Raw genomic sequence first — 13865 nt, forward strand, 5'->3', positions numbered from 1 at the left:
TACAAAAACAGATTGGAAAGTAAGTTTTGAAAAGGAACAGTAAGGGGGCTACAAAGGATGATAGATAGATTCAGACAGTGAGCTAAGATCTGGCAAATGGGGTATAATATGGGAAAATATTAAGTATCAATTTGCCATGTAGAATCAAAAATTATATTACCTAAACAATGAGAGATTTCTGAGGGATCTGGGTGATCCCAGTACATGAATCACAAAAGGTTAGTATGTAGACACAGTAAGTACTTGGGAACGCTAAGAGAATATTACCATCTATTGCCAGAGGAATTGAGACATGACATTTCAGTTACACAGGGCATAGATGACACCATATCTGTGCTCAGTTGGTCTTCTTATTTAAGAAAGGCTGCAAATGGATAATAATCTTGCAAATGTACAGGACACACTTCAGAGAAGGGATACTGGAATAGGTCAGGTGTAGGATAAAGAAAGAAGGTGCATTTAGAAGGGGAAGAGGCAACTTGATTGAAACAAAAAAGATCCTGAGGGTGTTAAGCATGAGTCTGAATTGGAAAGGATGCATCCTCTTGTTGGAGAACCTAGAACTACTAGTCATTGCAGATCACTGTTTCAAATGAAAGAGTCACCTACTTAAGACAGAGATGAGGAGAAATCTTTTCTCGCAGAGGGCTGTGAGTCTTACTCAAAAGCCGGTGGATGCACAGTCTGAATATGTTTAAGGCAGAGGTAGATTGTTTCTTGATAAGAAAGATGATGAAAGTTTATCGGGGGTAGGTGGGAACATGCAGTGATCAGATCAGCCATGATCTTATTATATTGCAGAACAGGTTCAATAGCCCCTGCATCCTATTGTTGCTCCTAACTCTTCTGCTCATATATAAGGATAGATATAATAACTTCATTCATACTTCACCTTTTTTCAAGAACACAGCTGACCACCTTCATCTGAAGGGAGATTAGAGACGGACAAGCAATGGTGGCCTTACCATTGAGACCTACATCCCATAAAAGAATATATAATAAAACCTGTTTGCCTATATATTGATGATATTATCAAAATGGAGGACAGAGCCCATACTCTGAAGTTGTTGAATTCAATGTTGAGTCCTAGATGTCGTCAAGTGCCTAAACGGAAAATGAGGTGGTGTTTCTTCAGCTTGTATTTGTTGGAGTCCCAGGAAAGAAATGTTAACCTGGTGAAACAAACCCTTACAGTTCTGAAAAAGAGCTGTATTAGACGCAAAATGTTAGTTCTTGTTTCTCTTTCTATAGATCTTCCTACAGAGGGCAGCACGGTGGCTCAATGGTTAGCACTGTTGCCTCACAGTTTTGATGCCAGCCTCGGATAACTGTCTGTGTGGAGTTTGCACATTCTCCCCGTGTCTGCGTGGGTTTCCTCTGAGTGTTTCAGTTTTCTCCCACAATCCAAAGATGTGCAGGTTGGGTGAATGGCTATGCTAAATTGCCCAGTGTTTGGGGATGTGTAGGTTAGGTACATTAGTCAGGGGTTAAATGTAGGGGAATGGGTCTGGGTGGGTTACTCTTCGGTGGGTTGGTGTGGACATGTTGGGCCAGAGGCCCTGATTCCACACTGTAGGAATTCCATAACAAAAAATAGATGTGGCCAGGCTTGCTGAGTTTCTCTCGCAGTTTCTCTTTTTACTTCAGTTTTCCAGCATCTGCATTATGTTTCTTTTATGTAGGTATACAGCAGGCTGGAAGGCTAGTGTAGGGTGACCCTTGGTTGAGGTTTAAGGGCTAAAACAAAATATTGAGTGCATACTTAATTCAGAACTGCACAGACACAGAGGAGACATGATCCATTTAGTTACACAGATACATAACCACAAAATGTGTGCAAAAGTAGAAACTTGTTAACATTAAGGAGAGATAATTGCTGTTAATGGGAACATGTTTGTACTTTCAAAGGACATGGACACAGCAGGAGCTTGATTAGTCTTATAATAGAAAGCATTTTACTTTAACTGAGACCTTCTAAAGAGATATTGATAGCGTAATTGTCTCACACTGTTTATAGTCACAAAACAAATGATAAACTGCAAAATACATAAAAATGTAAAGAAATCTTGGTTCATTGAGTTGTCTCCTTCGAGATGTATTCCCAGATGCATGCGATAAAATGAAGCCTTTACGCTTATATGGACTCCAAACCATCTCTGGGTTAAGTGTTATTTGAACACTGAAACAAGATTGGCGAAGGGAAAGATGGGCTAGCAGTGAGGGACAAAGGGGTTTGGTAGGAAAAATGGAGGCCTGTTTCTCATAATTCATAGAACCATAGAATCTCTTTGGTGTGGAACCAGGCCATTCAGCCCATCGTGTCTACACCGACTCTTCAAAGAGCATCCCACACACACCCCTACCCTATAACTCCATATTTCCCGAAGTTAATCCACCTAGCCTACACATCCCTGGACACTATGGGCAATTTAGCATGGCCAACTCACTTAACCTGCAGATCTTTGGACTGTGGGAGAAAACCAGAGCACCTGGAGGAAACCCATGCAGAACAGGGAGAATGGGCAAACTCCACACAGCCAGTCGCCCAAGGCTGAAATCGAACCCTGGTCCCTGGCGCTGTGAGGCAGTGGTGCTAACCATTGAGTGGCTGTGCCATCCCCATTAATTAGGCCTCAAGTATTGGGCAAGTAGGCTAGTGTGAGAACCAGTATTTTCCCCCAGTGCCTGTCCGTCAGCAATGGCACTGACATTGTGAGTGGGAGTGATGTTTGGAGAATTTTTATACAGAAAAAAATACTTTTGTGGTCTGGGGCTTCATAGAATTGTTATTACATAGTGGTGAGGCCTCAGGAAGTGAAAGATTGAGAATTGCTGCTTTTGTATTAAAATAGGAGGCCAGTCGGTCTACCATGATTCTGCCAGTGCTTTGACAAAACAGAATCAATTGTGTACGCTAAACGTATTGCACTCACATTGGAGCAAACACTGAGACCTCACCAGAGATGATGGATTATGAATTCCTGCCCAATTCCTGCCATAGTCACTCCATTCGTCCTGAGTCAGGACCAGTGTAGGACTCTGTTTTGTCATTTTATGACAGTACCTGATAGAATGCACCCCACACACACTCCATCTAATGTCAGTGATGGTCATAGAGTCATAGAGATGTACAGCATGGAAACACTCCCCTGCAGTCCAATTCGTTCATGCCGAAAAGATATCCTAACTTGACCTAGTCCTATTTGACAGCACTTGGCCCATATCCCTCCAAACCCTTCCTATTCATGTACCCAACCAGATGCCTTTTAAATGCTGCAATTGTACCAGCCTCCACCACTTCCTCTGGCAGCTCATTCCATACACGCACCTCCCTCTGTGTGAAAAGGTTTTCCTTTTGTTCCCTTTTATATCTTTCCCCTCTCAACCTAAACTGATGCCCTCTAGTTCTGAACTCCCCCACCCCAGGGGAAAGACCATGTCCATTTACCCTATCCATGCTCCTCATGATTTTATAAACCTCTATAAGGTCACCCCTCAGTCTCTAACGCTACAGCCCCATCCTATTCAACCTCTCCCTATAGCTCAAAATCTTCAACCCTGGCAATACCCTTGAAAATCTTTCTGAACCCTTTCAAGTTTCACAACATCCTTCCGATAGGAAAGAGATCAGAATTGCATGCAATATTTCAAAAGTGGTCTAACCAATGTCCTGTACAGCCACAGCATGACCTACCAACTCCTATACTCAATGAACTGACCAATAAAGGAAGGCATATCAAATGCCGTCTTCATTACCCGGTCTACGTGCGACTGTACTCCAAGGAGCTATGAACCTACATTCCAAGGTCTCTTTATTCAGCAACACTCCCCAGGACCTCACCATTAAGTGTGTAAATCCAGCTCTGATTTGCTTTTCCAAAATGCAGCACCTCGCATTTATCTAAATTAAACTCCATCTGCCACTTCTCAGCCCAATGGCCCATCAAATCAAGATCCCGTTGTACTCTGAGGTAACCTTCTTTGATGTCCACTACACCTCCAATTTTGGTGTCATCTGCAAACGTACTAACCATATCTCTTTTTTTCACATCCAAATCATTTATATAAATGATGAAAAGCAGTGGACCCAGCACCAATCATTGAGGCACTCCACTGGTCACAGGCTTCCAGTCTGAAAAAACAACCCTCCACCACCACCCTCTGTCTTCTACCTTTGAGCCAGTTCTGTATCCAAATGGCTAGTTCTCCCTGTATTCCATGAGAACTAACCTTGCTAATTAGTCTACCATGGGGAATCTTGTCGAACGCCTTACTGAAGTCCATATAGATCACGTTTACCAGTCTTCCCTCATCAATCCCCTTTGCTACTTCTTCAAAAATCTCAATCAAGTTTGTGAGACACGATTTCCCATGCACAAAGCCATGCTAACTAACCTTAATCAGTCCTTGCCTCTCCAAATACATGTACATCCTATCCCTCAGGATTCCCTCCAACAGCTTGCCCACCACCGATGTCAGGCTCACTGGTCTACAGTTCCCTGGCTTTTCCTTTCCATCTTTCTTAAATAGTAGCACCATGTTAGCCAACCTCTAGTCTCCCAGCACCTCACCTGTGACTATGATGATGCAAATATCTCAGCAAGGGACCCAGCAATCTCTTCCCTAGCTTCTCACAGAGTTCTGTGGTACAACTGATCAAATCCTGGGGAGTTATCCACTTTTATGTGTTTCAAGACATTCAGCACCTCCTCTGCTGTCATGTGGACATTTTTCAAGATGTCACCATCTATTTCCCCACATTCTATATCTTACATGTCCTACTCCACAATGAACACTGATACAAAATATTCATTTAGTACCTCCACCATCTCCAGTGGCTCCTCACGTAGATTGTCTTGCTGATCTTTAAGGGGGGAGGGTTAGATCAGAGTGGTGCTGGAAAAGCACAGCAGGTCAGGCAGCATCCGAGAAGCAGGAAAATCGATGTTTCGGGCAAAAGCCCTTCTTCTGGAATAGAGACAGGGGCCCTATTCTCTAGTTACCCTTTTGTCCTGAATGTAGTTGTAAAAACCCTTTGGATTCTCCTTAATCCTATTTGTCAAAGCTATCTCAAGTCTCCTTTTTGATCTCCTGATTTCCCTCTTACGTATACTCCTGCTACGCTTATACTCTTCTCGGGATTCACTCAATCTATCCTGTCTATACCTGACATATGCTTCCTTCCTTTTCTTACTCAAACCCTCAATTTCTTTAGTCACCCAGCATTCCCTATGCCTACCAGCCTTTCCTTTCACCCTCATAGGCATATACTGTCTCTGGACACACGTAATCTCATTTTTGAAGACTTCCCATTTTCCAGTCGTCCCTTTACCTGTGAAAATCTGCCCCCAATCAGCTTTCGAAAGTTCTTGCCATAATACCATCAAAGTTAGCCTTCCTCCAATTTAGAACTTCAACTTTTAGATCTGGTCTATCCTTTTCCATCATTATTTTAAAACTAATAGAATTATGGTTGCTGGCCCCAAAGTGCTCCCCCACTGACACCTCGGTCAACTGCCCTGCCTTATTTCCCAAGAGTAGATCAACTTTTGCACCTTCTCTAGTAGATACATCCACATACTGAACCAGAAAATTGTCTTGTACATACTTAACAAATTCCTCTCCATTTAAACCCTTAACACTATGGCAGTCCCAGTCTAAGTTTGGAAAGTTAAAATCCCCTACCATAACCACTCTATTATTCTTACAGATAACTGAAATCTCCTTACAAATTTGTTTCTCAATTTCCCTCTGACTATTAGGGGGGTCTATAATACAATCCCAGTAAGGTATTCAGTAAGGTATCCCTTTCTTATTTCTCAGTTTCACCCAAATAACTTCGTTGGATATATTTCCAGGAATATCCTCTCTCTGTACAGCTGTAATGCTATCCCTTATCAAAAACGCCACTCCCCCTCCTCTCTTGGCCCCCCACCCCTTCTATCCTTTTCATAGCATTTGTATCCTGGGACATTTAGCTGCCAGTCCTGTCCATCCCTGAGCCACATCTCTACAATTGTTATGATATCCCAGTCCGATGTTCCTAACCTGAGTTCATCTGCCTTCCTTGTTAGGCTTCTTGCATGGAAGTAAATGCAGTTTAATTTGCCAGTCCGAGCTTGTTCTCTGTTTTGATGCTGCCTGCCCTGACTGTTTGACTTGTTCCTTTTCCTAATTGTACCACTCTCAGATTGATCTCTTTCCTCACTATCTCCCTGGAGCCCACACCGCCTATCACTCTGCCCAACACTCCGCCCATCACCCTGCCCACCTTACGAGTTTAAAACTCCTCCCGAGCAGCTCTAGCAAATCTCTCTGCCAGTATATTGGTTCCCTTCCAATTCAGGTGCAATCCATCCTTCTTGTACAGGTCACCTCTACCCCCAGAAGAGATTCCAATGATCCAAAAATGTGAACCCCTCTCCCCTGCACCAGCTCCTCAACCACACATTCATCTGCTCTATCTTCCGATTCCTAGCCTCACTTACTCGTAGCACCAGGAGTAATCCAGATATTACTACCCTCAAGGACCTCCTTTATAAATTCCTGCCGAACTTTCTATATTTTCCCTTCGGAATCTCATCCTTTTCCCTTCCTATGTCAGTAGTTCCAATATGTACAATGACCTCCTGCTGGTCCCTCTCCCCTTTGAGAACATTTTGCACCCTCTCTGAGACATCCTTGATCCTGGCACCAGGGAGGTAACACACCATTCTGAATTTTTGTTGTTGGCTGCAGAAACATTTGTCTATGCCTCTGATTAGAGAGTCCCCTAACACAATTAATCGCTTGGAATCTGAGGTACCCTTCATTATATTAGAACCTTGTTGGTTTGCAGAGCAGTGTGATGCCAACACCATGGGTTCCATTCCCATCACTGGTTTGAGGTTACCATGAAGGACTCTCCTTCTCTCCTTCTCAACCTTTTCCCTTGCCTGAGGTCTGGTGGCCCTCAGTTTAAATCACCACCAGTCACTTCTCTCTAATATGAGAGCGGCCCCTATAATCTGGTAAGACTATGGCGACACAACAACATTAGAGCCAGTCTTGGTACCAGAAACTTGGCTGTTCATTCCCTCGAGTTTCCATCACTCCCTACATTTTCCAAAACAGCATTCTTGTTTGAAATGGGGATAGCCACTGAAGAATCCTCCACTAACTTACCTACCCCTCCTATCTTTCCTGGAGTTAACCCATCTACCTGACTGTATCTGCAACTTTTCTCCCTTCCTATAACTGTCATCCATCAAACCCCCTAGCTCTTGTAAATTCATCATTGCCTCTAACTGCCACTCCAACCAATCCGTGCGATCTGATAGGATTCACAACCAAAAACACTTGCTGCAGACATAATCATCAGTAACATGGAAACCCTCCCTAAACGCTCACATCTGACAGGAAAAGCATATCACTCTACTAAAGGCCACCTTTGTTCCTTCACAATCTACAGACCCAGAAAATAGTACCATCTTTTTGCTCTAAAAAACAGTGCTCCAGGCTAAGTTAGCACTTACAGTTTATATTTTTAAAATTGAATCAAGAAACAGATCTTAATAAAACATATAATCAAGAAAGAACCACTTTATTCACTACTGTAGATTTTCAGCAAGGTTACACTCAAAATCTATGCACTTAGCTGCTCCTGTGCTGTGAGCTCTCCCACATAGGGTCCTTCAAGGCCAGCTGTGAATTTCACTGTTTGCTAATCTTCCTAGATGCACTCTGATGTCCAGAGATACATGAACTCAAACAGTAAAGGCAGTAACTGTGCAGATTCACTGTTGTGTCAGTTAGCAGTGTAGGTGTCTTTTTCTTTCTCTCCCCCACTGACCATGTAGTCTGTCTTTTGTCTGTCTTTCTCCTTTTAAAAGTGCCATTGTTTTGAACTTTTCTCCCCAAAGTTCCAAAACAATGCAACAGCATATAACCCAATAATGGTTGCTTTTGGAATTTGAGGAAATCATTGCCAACACCTAAAATGCCTCAAAGAAGGAGCAGCTTTTCCTGCTTCAATTTTTCCTGTTCTCCATCTTGGACTATCCAGAATTGTGGGGGAGCCCGATGATAATTATTAACATATTTTTGAGGGTCCTAAATGAGTAGAAGTAACTAATCAGCCTATTTGCAAAATATAATGCAAGGCGACTGTGTCAGTGGGCATCTGCTTCCCTCCAACCTGCACTCTATAGCATGGCTGTCACCAGTGAAACTCAACAAGCCTAGCAGCAGAAGATGAGTCACTGGATTCAAAATGTTAACTCTGCTTTCTCCCTTCACCGATACTGCCAGACCTGCTGAGTTTCTCCAGCTATTTCTGCTTTTGTTTCAGATTTTGGCATGGAGATGGAGCTATTAAAGTGCTAGTTCCAGAGATTCATTACTCAGACCCTCTGCCTCAACAGACACAATTAGTTTATTTTTAATGTGTTTTCATGCTGAAACCTTTTTGTTTTCTTCATCGCTTATTGAAAGCAATGGCTCAGTGGTTAGGGCGGCACAGTGGCTCAATAGTTAGCACTGCTGCCTCACAGCACCAGGGACGAGGGCTTGATTCCCACCTTGGGTGACTGTCCGTGTAGAGTTTGCACATTCTCCCCATCTTTGTGTGGGTTTTCTCTGGGTGCACCGGTTTCCTCCCACAATCCAAAGATGTGCAGGTCAGGTGAATTGACCATGCTAAATTGCCCGTAGTGTTCAGGGATATGTAGGTTAGGTGCCTTAGTCAGAGATAAATGTAGAGTAATAAGATAGGGGAATGGGTCTGGGTGGGATAACCTTCGGAAGGTCAGTGTGGACTTGTTGTGTTAATGACCTGTTTCCACACTAGGGATTCTATGAGATAGATGCTGAGCCTTCAATGCAACCTTATGGTTGGTGACAAAAACAGAAATAGCTGGAGAAACTCAACAGGCCTGGCAGCAGAAGATGGAGTCATTGGATTCAAAATGTTAACTCTGCTTTCTCCCTTCACCGATACTGCCAGATCTGCTGAGTTTCTCCAGCTATTTCTGCTTTTGTTTCAGATTTCCAGTATCTGCAGTTCTTTTCTCAGTCAGTGAATTGTTTGACATCGAGTAGTTCAAATTTGGAAAATCATTTCTATTTACTTTTGCTTTAGACCCTATGTTCCACCCTTTACCATATTTGTTCCTACATAAGCCTGACTTTCATTGCTGCTGATCAAATTATAAATTTATTTAATTTGTTATGAAACTTGTAAACAGTACCAACTTTAAAGGAATTGCACAAGATTTTGTGTTTGAGAATCCCTACAATGTGGAAACAGACCATTCAGCCCAACAAGTCTGCACCAACTGTCTGAAGAACATCCCAATCAGCCCCATTCCCCTACCTTATCCCTGTAACTCTGCATCTCCCATGGCTAATCCACCTAACCTACACATCCCTGGACCCCATGGGCAATTTAGCATAGTCAATCCACCTAACCTGCACATCTTTGGACTGAGGGAGGAAACCCACGCAGACACAGGGAGAATGTGCAAACTCCACACAGACAGTTGCCTGAGGGTGGAATTGAATACAGGTCCCTGGTGCTGTGCAGCAGCTGTGCTAACCACTGAGCCACTGTGCTGCCCCAAAGACTTTTATTGTAACAAGCCATTTGAATAAACATTCCCTAGTGAGCAACTATAATTTCTAACTACAGAAAATATTTAACCTTTTAACATATTTAAAAACATATGTCACAGTTACACCTCACTTATGTTTTTCTGCAAGTGTGTAGATTTTATAGGTGCCAGTCTAATTTCACTTTCACCTTCAATTCATTCACTGCGCTGCATTTCACTGAGTTGGAACAGTCAGTGATCTGTCAGAAAATGCTGCTCTCAGTTTCTGTAGAGTACTGAACTGATTACAGTAAGAAGGCCTACTCGAGTGATTTATTTGACACTGACCTCACAGCCATGATATGACACTTCTTCCAAATTCCTTAGATTGCCTTGAGATAAATCTCTTTGAAAGAAATCCCAGCTGTTTTGCACAGTGGCCCACAGAAAAGACAGAGTCTCTTTTCTGCTGACCATTCTAGCTGCAATCTTTTCACTGCTCTATGAGATCCCTTCCTCTTTATCTCTTTCCATCAAAATCTCTTAGATAGGAAGTCAGCCCAATATTAAGATTTCCACATCACTTTCAGATGTCGTAGCAGTAACAGTAGTGATAGTAACAGCCTACATGCAGTTACTGTACTTTTGTCATACCTAATGAGTAAGCACATAAGCCAAACTTGGGGTGGAATCTTTCAACTCCACCTCCCACTCTACTGAGGACATGGAGGTCCTGGGCCTCCTTCACCGCTGCTCCCTCACCACCCGACGCCTGGAGGAAGAACGCCTCATCTACTGCCTCGGAACACTTAAACCCCAGGGCATCAATGTGGACTTCAACAGTTTCCTCATTTCCCCTTCCCCCACCTCATCCTAGTTCCAAACTTCCAGCTCAGCACTGTCCCCATGACTTGTCCGGACTTGTCCTACCTGCCTATCTCCTTTTCCACCTATCCACTCCACCCTCTCCTCCCTGACCTATCACATTCACCCCCTCCCCCACTCACCCATTGTACTCTATGCTACTTTCTCCCCACCCCCACCCTCCTCTAGCTTATCTCTCCACACTTCAGGCTCACTGCCTTTATTCCTGATGAAGGACTTTTGCCCGAAACGTCGATTTCGCTGCTCCTTGGATGCTGCCTGAACTGCTGTGCTCTTCCAGCACCACTAATCCAGAAATTGGGGCGGAATCTTATTGGGGGCTGAGCAGCTTGGTCTATGGCAGAAATAGGTGACAAATACTCTGAGGTCTATCTCAATACTGAAATCATTCTCGCTCCTTTATTTCTGCTTTTCATAAGTGGCAGTGAGCTGCCACTTGACAGGAATTAATGTTGTGTAAACACTTTGTTAGCACCACAACTCACCTCAGTAATATTCAAATTCCCATCTTACCAAACAAGCTCAATGTTGGGAAAACTCACCGAGGACATCAGAGATTCAGCTCACCACTGGCTCTGATCATCCTCCGGGTTACACACTGGGCAGCAGCGCATGGTTCACGGGCACCAGCTGTGCGTAGCCTTTGTCTATAGATATTGGTATCCAGCATCTGCCAACCCATCATGGCATCTCTCCCATGCAATGGCAGCCTTCTCACGTGGCAGAGATGTGTATTTCAGGGCACAGCTGTAACTAGCATTGAGAAAGCTGCAGTAGGGGCATTTTGATTTGATTTGATTTATTGTTGTCTCATGAATTGAGATACAGTGAACAGTTTTGTTTTGTGTGTTGTCCAGCAAATCATACCTTGCATAAGTACATCAGGATAATAGAACAGAATGTACAATGTAGTGTTACAGCTGCAGAGAAAGTTCAGAGAAAGATCAACTCTAATATATAAGAGATCCATTCATGAGACTGTTAACAGCAGGGAAGAAGCTGTTCTTAAATCTGTTGGTACATGTTTTCAAACTTTTGTATCTCTTGCCCAATGAAAGACGGTGGAAGAGAATATAACAGGGGTGAGATGGGCCTTTGATTATGTTGCCTGCTTTTCTAAAGCAACAGGAAGTATGGACAGAGTCAATAGAAGGAAGGCTGGTTTGAGTGATGGACTGGGTTATGTCCATAACTCTCTGTATTTTCTTATGGTCTTGGGCAGACCGGTTGTTTTACCAGGCTGCAATGCAACCAATAGGATGCTTTCTATGGCGCATCTATAAAAATTGATGAGTCATTGTGAAAAGCCCAAATTTCCTTTGCCTTCTGAGGAAGTAGAGACGTTGTTGTGCTTTCTTGACTATAGCATTGACATGGCTGGACTAGGAAAGATTGTTGGTGATATTTACTCTTAGGAATTTGAAGCTGTTGACCATCTCCACCTCAGCACCATTGATATAGAGAGGGACAGGCACCCAGCTGACGAACTGGGCTGGATTGCCTGCATGCTGTCAGTCAGGGTGTGCTAGGACAGTCAGTCAGGAGCACAATCCACGGACTTCACCAGTTGTTCACTCTCTGATACTCACAGGCAGGAGATCTGTCTTAGTACAGGCTAGAGAGTGGACAGCGGTCAGTCCTGAAGGACCAGCAGCAGACTTTAGGGGAAATCGTGCGTCGTCAGTCAGGGAGCTGCAAACACAGCAGTCAGCGATGTGGTCAGTCATGCCTGTTTGTCAAAGTCAGTTGACTGAGGTGAATCCAGTCCTGGGGTTCGTTTGGCCATCTTTCAGGAGGGATCAGTGGGGATTCAGTGACAGAAGGGGTGGGAGTGTTAAGGCCCCAGGAGTGGGTTGGGTGGTAGGGCGAAAGGTATTTATTGTCTTGTACCACACAGTGTATCCAAGCAGTTCTTTTTAAATTTGAGCAAATGTAGCTAAGAGAAAACTCAACAATAGCAATTTGTTTTAATATGACCATCTCTTAAGTAATAAAAAAAGATGAAAAAGGAAGGAAAAAAGAGCAATGGCCCTCACGCTATCCTGCCCATCAACAAACCCTCAATCGACGGCTGCTCTGGAGGATTGGGTTTGCTCCTGGCACCGTGTGCGATCTCGTTCCGAGGTGAAGTCCAGCAAATGTTAGCCCTTCAGCCCATCCTACACAATAAACCCCGATGATATTTGGCAACACAGGTTACAATTGCAGATGTAGATAGGTGCGTGAGAACGTATAATAAGGGTATGTAACCTACACCAGAAAATTAAAACTAAAATGAAAATAACCAGCATCAATACAAATAATATAACAATAGGGTGTATCATCATATTAATGATCATATGGCCTTTAGAGACTAAATATATCCCACTCCTGATGTATGGTCAAGGCCATGATGGAACCAGCAAGTCATGCCATGTGCCTGTGTACCTCCAGTGGGCTCAAAATTGAGAGGCGCTCACAGAGGATTAGCGTTTTCATGCTTACACTAATGACAGTAATATCCTTGATTACATCATTGCGCAACCACATCAAATATACACACACAACTTAAGCTGGTGGAGGCTAATAGAATTGCAACATTTAAAAGGCATCTGGATGGGTATATGAATAGGAAGGGTTTGGAGGGATATGGGCCAGGTGCTAGCAGGTGGGACTAGATTGGGTTGGGATATCTGGTCGGCACGGACAGGTTGGACCGAAGGGTTTGTTTCCATGTGGTACAGCTCTGTGACTCTATTGCAGGTCCCATTGTGGGAATAAGGATCCCGTTCTCATTGAGGGCCCTGCGAGAGGGACAGAGAGGAGAAAAAAAAATGTGCCAGACTAACTGGCTTTTAATTGATTGTACACTTTTTTCAGTTACTCTATTTACATAATTTACATAAAAAGATAAGGACACAAACATTATCAAGTGAATTCTATCAGTTTGTTGCTCTCATCTCAACTTCCTTTGCACTAAAAAGCATTTTAACTTCAATTGCTGTTTCAAGCCATTATTTGAATTTTTTTTGTCTTCTACCACCAGTCTCCACCCCTAATTACTTCATCTCAACCAATTTTGCAACTTAATTATTACCACTATAGTTAATTCCAGAGATCTGTAGAGATTTGTAGTCCATGGAACATAATCTTATAATACTTTGAAACAGAAGTCAAACATTTCTGTTTGATTCAGGCACAACATTCTTTGTTTGTTCATTCTCTAAGATGACACACTTTTTAAAAAAAGTTCCTTGAACATTCTAGATGTTTGATGTAACTCTATGTAAACTTGTCCAAATTCAATATTGTGTTGACTCTGTCAAAATCACTAACCATTTTATACACATTGAAACCACTGAGGCTATGTACATGCACTTTATCATTTCGCAGAATTCCTTTAAATTTTCAGCTGTCTATTCTAGTTAGATG

Source organism: Chiloscyllium plagiosum, chromosome 6 (genome assembly GCF_004010195.1).
Source record: "Chiloscyllium plagiosum isolate BGI_BamShark_2017 chromosome 6, ASM401019v2, whole genome shotgun sequence".
Classification (NCBI taxonomy): Eukaryota; Metazoa; Chordata; class Chondrichthyes; order Orectolobiformes; family Hemiscylliidae; genus Chiloscyllium; species Chiloscyllium plagiosum.